This window comes from Camarhynchus parvulus, chromosome 12 (assembly GCF_901933205.1).
Source record: "Camarhynchus parvulus chromosome 12, STF_HiC, whole genome shotgun sequence".
NCBI classification, from domain to species: Eukaryota; Metazoa; Chordata; class Aves; order Passeriformes; family Thraupidae; genus Camarhynchus; species Camarhynchus parvulus.
Window position 1 is genome coordinate 10,109,431 of NC_044582.1, and position 5,949 is coordinate 10,115,379.

Below are 5,949 nucleotides of genomic sequence, written 5' to 3' on the forward strand. Positions count from 1 at the left end.
TCTTCTAATCGCTTTTGGTCATGAATCATAATTTGGGGTCGGATGCAGGGTCATAAATGGATGGATTTTTAGATGGTTTTTTGTTTTTATTTTTCCTAAATACTGTTCCCTGCCAGTACTTCTAAAGAGCTGATGGCACAGTGAGTGGCAGGGACAGAAACGCTCTCTCCCAGCTGTGCTGTTTGTGGGTGTTTTGACAATATCTGGCTGGCTGGGAGCTGCTTTGGGCTTTCTTTGGTGTGAAAGTGAGGGAACAGAAGCCTCTGGGCTTTGTTCTTCAGCCAGGTGGTTTCTAATCTTTCCTGCAACTGTGGCAATGGGGAGGTGTCCCCAGCCGTGAGTGGCTGTTTGACTGGCAGCCTGTCCTGGCTGATGGATCCCCATCAGATCTGACCCATTGACCAGCCCAGCCACACGCCAATGGACCAAATGCAGCCCTGCAGCCTTGGCTGTGAGCTTCTGAGAGCAGGACCCTGTAAAGGTGTGGTTTGAGTCATTTAGAAATTGGACCTTTGGAAATACCCACCTTTGGGCTGTTTCTGTAAAATCCCCACAGACAACATCCACAATCCAAACCATTTAGGCCATACCCTTGGCTTCCTCTCTGCCTAAACCCAAAGCTTTCCAAAGGGAAAACCTAACCATGCAAACAGAAAAGGGCACTTTGGCACTTTGTATTTCTGAAACAAACACTGTCAGCCTGGGCTGGAGCTTTTTGGGATGGGAATCGCTCAGCCCATGCCAAAGCCGGATTGCCGGGACTGGGATGCTGCAGGATGGGGTCGGGATGCTGTGGGGCAGGGATACTGTGGGGTAGGGATGCTGTGGGGTCAGGATGCTGTGGTTTCAGAATGCTGTGGGGTCAGGATGCTGCAGGGTTGGGATGCTGCAGGGCAGGGATGCTGCGGAGCCGGGATGCTGTGGGGCCGGGATGCTATGAGGTTAAGATGCTGTGGGGCCGGGATGCTATGAGGTTAAGATGCTATGGGGTCGGGATGCTGTAGGGTCAGGATGCTGTGGGGCCGGGATGCTATGAGGTTAAGATGCTGCGGGGGGGTGCTATGGTTAAGATGCTGGGTCGGGGTGTAGTCGGGATGTGTAGGGTCAGGATGCTGTGGGGCCGGGATGCTATGAGGTTAAGATGCTGCGGGGTCGGGATGCTATGAGGTTAAGATGCTATGGGGTCGGGATGCTGTAGGGTCAGGATGCTGCGGGGCTGGGGCCAGCAGCCGGCCCCCTCGCCACAGGCTCGGTCCGACCCTTCCCGGTCTGACGGAAAGCGCTGGAGGATGGGAGCAGGACGGAGCGAGGAGGACCCCGTGTGACCGGAGATCCCAACTACAGGCGGTGAAATTCCCCGTACGGGTGCTGGGAACCATTTCTCTGTTGGCTCCTGGTTGGTTGGGCTTTTCAAACTGTTTCACTGTGTCCCTTTTTCTTCTCAGAGGAGAAAGCATCAAGGAGACCTGAGCCATCTCTAAAGTGTAACTGGATTTGGTTTTCTCCTCCACTTGGAGGTGGGGATGTGGCACTGAAGAGAGGACCATGGCAGTAGTGTCCCCCCAGCCCCCTGAGAGGTTCCCATCCTGGCCTCAGGCTGCAGAGCCTCTAAATGAGTCAGGTTGGTCCTGGAGTCTGGCCCAAGGCTTGGGAGCTGCTGGGGAGCTCTCAGAGCACCAGGGACACAAGAAACAAGAACAGCCTCCCTTTGATACATTCATGTGTGCACAAATACACAGTGAAAATAATGATTATATTATAATGTATAATAGAATTACTGCTGGGTCAATCTACATATTATATACTGATTACATTTGTATATGGTTACAATACTTAATAGACATTTGGCTTATGTTTGTCTACATACTTGTGTCTGTGCACCATCCCATTTAGTATATAAATACTCATGTACTCCCCAGCATAAAAGAGAGATTATCTTCTCTTGCTGCGCTGTTGAGCTTTGCCACATCCCACCATGGCTCAGGAGTTAATGAAGAGCCAGCCCCTTCCTCCCAGTGCCTCCAGCAGCTCCAGCCTGGTGAGTGTGCTGAGCTCTGTGCCTGTGCTCTGGGTGTGCTGAGCTCTGTGCCTGTGCTCTGGGTGTGCTGGGCTGTGCAGCTGTGAGTGTGCTGAGCTCTGTGCCTGTGCTCTGGGTGTGCTGAGCTCTGTGCCTGTGCTCTGGGTGTGCTGGGCTGTGGAGCTCCTGGCCTCATCCCTCATGGCCCATGTGAGGCTGTTGAGTTTCTCCTTCCAGTGGAACAAACTGGAGCTTCAGTGATCAGGAGGTTTCCTTCCAGACTTTCCTGTGCACCACAGATTGGGTTGTTTACTAGCTGGAGGATTAAAGAGACTGTCATTGAAGAGAAAAAAAACCAACTGTATTCAAGTATGTCTTGGACGCAGTGTCTCCCTTGAAGGAGGCTTTTCAGACTTACTGTGTTTGCTGGCTGGCACTTTGCTTGTCCCTGGTAAGGAAGCTCCATCTCACAGAGAGTTTCTGGAAAATTACTGTGTTAGGATGGAGGCAGTGAGTGGAAGCAGTGGGGGGAGAAAAATAAATGATTTCACTATCCCTGAAAACAACCCCCTGTTCCCATCTGCATCTACAGATGGTGACAGCCCCTTCTTTGCCTGCAAAGAGAAACCAGGAATGCACCCAGGAGTGGGGGAACCCCTGACTGACCTTCCTCCCCAGGGTGTTCATCTGGGATCTCCCCAGGGTCCCAGCAGCCACCCCAGCACCCCAACACCGGTGGTGCTCCAGGGCAGGCACCCACCCCCCTCCCAAACTCCAGTGCTCTTCCTCAGCCCCATCCCACAACCCTGACATGAACCTGAGATTTAATTGGGGCACAGCTAGTGGTCAGGAGTGAGCCTGCCTGCACTGCTAATACAGTGGGAAATAAAACCGTGGGACACTAAAAAAATTATATCTATTGTTTCACTGCCCACTACTGGAGTCTAGATCAGCTGCCTGATGGCTGCACAGGGTTCAAAACCAGCCAATCTCATTCTCTGCCCACACTCCACATTTTCCTTTATTCCCTCTAAAGATGACAGCAAGGTAAGCCTTCCACAAGCATCTCACAGCACTGGATGGGTTTCTCAGTCCAGGACCAGCACTGAGCCCAAAGGGGCAGCTCAGCAGCCAAGGACTAAAGAGCAGCAAGAAAGAAACTCTCTTCTTCCACCTCCTCCTTTTTTAATGCTATTGCTTATTTGGGAGCTGTGAGGACTAAATACAAATAAAAGTCACTGTTGGCTGAAACTGAGGTGCTGGTGTCTCGGGCAGGGTGGGTGCAGCCCAGTGACAAGCTGGGCACAGCAATGACACAGACACAGCAGCTGAGAAGCCAGGCTGGCAGTGATTTCCCTGCTGGGTTAGACAGAAATCCCTGTGAAATGTCCCCACCCTGTCTGGGCTCTGCTACCCACACAAGTCTGCTCTGAAACTGAAATTTGTGGAGGAAAAGGGAGTCAAACAACCCCACCCCCAAATCTCCTCCCTGGCCAAATTGCTCCAACACAGCACCACAGAGAGCATAAAGCCAGGTAGGGCCTGCTGTGGTGTACTGAAAATTCTTAGAAGCTGAGGAGCCTGCAGGTATTTAAGCATCAAACTTGGGGTGGGGTGGGGTGGGAAGGGAAGGGAAGGGAAGGGAAGGGAAGGGAAGGGAAGGGAAGGGAAGGGAAGGGAAGGGAAGGGAAGGGAAGGGAAGGGAAGGGAAGGGAAGGGAAGGGAAGGGAAGGGAAGGGAAGGGAAGGGAAGGGAAGGGAAGGGAAGGGAAGGGAAGGGAAGGGGGATGCCTGGGCAACTCAGGGGCTTCTGGCCCTGCTGGGATGGCTGGGGCAACTGGTGCCAGGGGACAGAGCAGTGCTGCCCACTCACTGGAGGGGCTGGGGGTGTTTTCTTAGAGGAGCAAGTTGAGACAGAGTCACAGGAATGCTGATCCAGGCTGTGCTCTGGGGTTATATATCAGCTTTGCTAGCAAAGACCCTTTCTCATTTGCACAGACAAGAAAAAAAGAGGAAAGAGTAAACAAGCTGAGCAGCCAAATAACTAGCCTTTCACTGCCCTTATTAAAAAAAAAAAAGAAAAAATCCCTTTTTATTGAAACCATTTCCTTTGGTTATATCATTTCTCTTGAGGCTGGAAGCAATTTTAAGTCTTAAGTGCCTTCCCTGCTCTAAGTCCACAGGCCCAAGGCTGAAGCTTGGCTGCCCACCAAGGGGTGCCCTGGAGAGCAGCACATCTTGCTGTGCCCTCTGTCATTGCCCCACAGCACCCCTGAGCCCCAGAGCCTCCTGCAGGGGGGAACCCCAACCCCAGCACAGGCAAGGTGCAGCACGGGTCACCTTGGCACAGCTGAGTGCCACAAGTAGGACACAGATGGCATCCATTACGTGTTCCCATCCCATCCTCTGCCAACAGTGACAACCAGATTAAGCTGAGCCCTGCCCAGAAATCCCCCAGTGAAGGGACATGCCAGTGCCAGGGCTTTGCTGCAAGCACACAGAGCACACAGCAGAGAAGCAGCTGTGCATTGGGCACTGGGGTTTGATGCTGGAGGAGTGTGATGGGGTCCCTGGCATCAGTCACTGGCTCCAGTCTAGGTCTTTTGCAGGATTGGAGGAAGCAGGGCCAATTCTGTGTTAATAAGAGAAAAGGAGGAGTTTCATCTGTTCAGAATCCTGTAAAGAACTGGGGTGTCCCCAGCAGCTTGGCTTTAGCACCAGCCTTACCTGATTCACAAGACCAGCACAAGCACCAGGCTCCAGAGAGGACCTCTCTGAGCTGCTGGGGACGATGCAGCAAGGAGGAGGAAAACGGTGCTGAGGCAGGAGGAGTTACTCGCCAGACCTGCTCAAGCCAGTACCAAATCTGAGCTATTAAAGCTTTACAAAGTAAAGCACTAAGCTCAAATTATTAAAATATACACATACACATCCTCTAAGGTGCCCCTCAAAGTGGGACTGGCAGTCAGATGCTTTGCTTTCCCCACAGGCTGCAGCAGGGGATAAAGCAGGGACACCCAAGGCAGGGCAGTGTGTGCTGAACCCTCCCTGCTGTGCACAGCCTCTCCAGCTCAGCAGCACCAGCCAGTTTGTCCTTCATGACAAAAAAAAGAAGAGGAAACTTGGGGAAAGGGAGGCTACAGCTCTTTTATTTGTCAGGGAGTGCTTTCCCCATGCCTGGCAGCCCAGAGCTGCTCAGCTTTCACTGTTAGGGACCTTCAGCCATGTGTGGAACCCATGCAGAGGCCTCAGCTCTGCAGGGACACCAGAGCAGAGCTGGGAGCAATGAAACACCCAGGGCCAGCAGGCACTCAACACAGCTGAGGTTCAGGTGTTTTAGAGCTGGCCAGGTCCTTGAATATCATGGGGGACTTGACCTCCCCTTTTCCCTTTCTCCAACAAGAAGGTTGATAATTAATAAAGGTGAGGCCCAGTGACATTTTTCAAAGGTTTGATCTATCTCCTCAGCTCCTGACTCTTCAGCATCTTATTATCTGGAGAACTTTAGTGCTTCTTCAATTTCAGTGAGAATTGGCTGCTTCCAGCCCCAAAAGCCTCTCTGATGGTAGCCTCTCTCAGACTGCCACCCTGGAGCAAGGACCAGAGGAGTCACTGGCCACAGCCTTGTGCCTGATCATCACCCAGACCAACACAGGCAGCTCCTGGACTCATTCCAGAGCAGCTGTTAATGAGTGGATGGTGACTGAGGGAGAGGCTTTAATTCTGACCTGAAACATATGGGTGTCAAAACATTCGTTGTTAGGAAACACTGATTTTCCTGAAGCCCTATTAAAATTGTGTTGTCCAACCCTGAATGGATGAGAAAAAAACCAAGAAGTTCTGCCTGACAAGTAAGAGCTAAAACCAGGCACAGTCGTGGCAAGAAAAAATCAACTCGCAAATGCACAGCATTACTCTTTTTTTTTACCCACT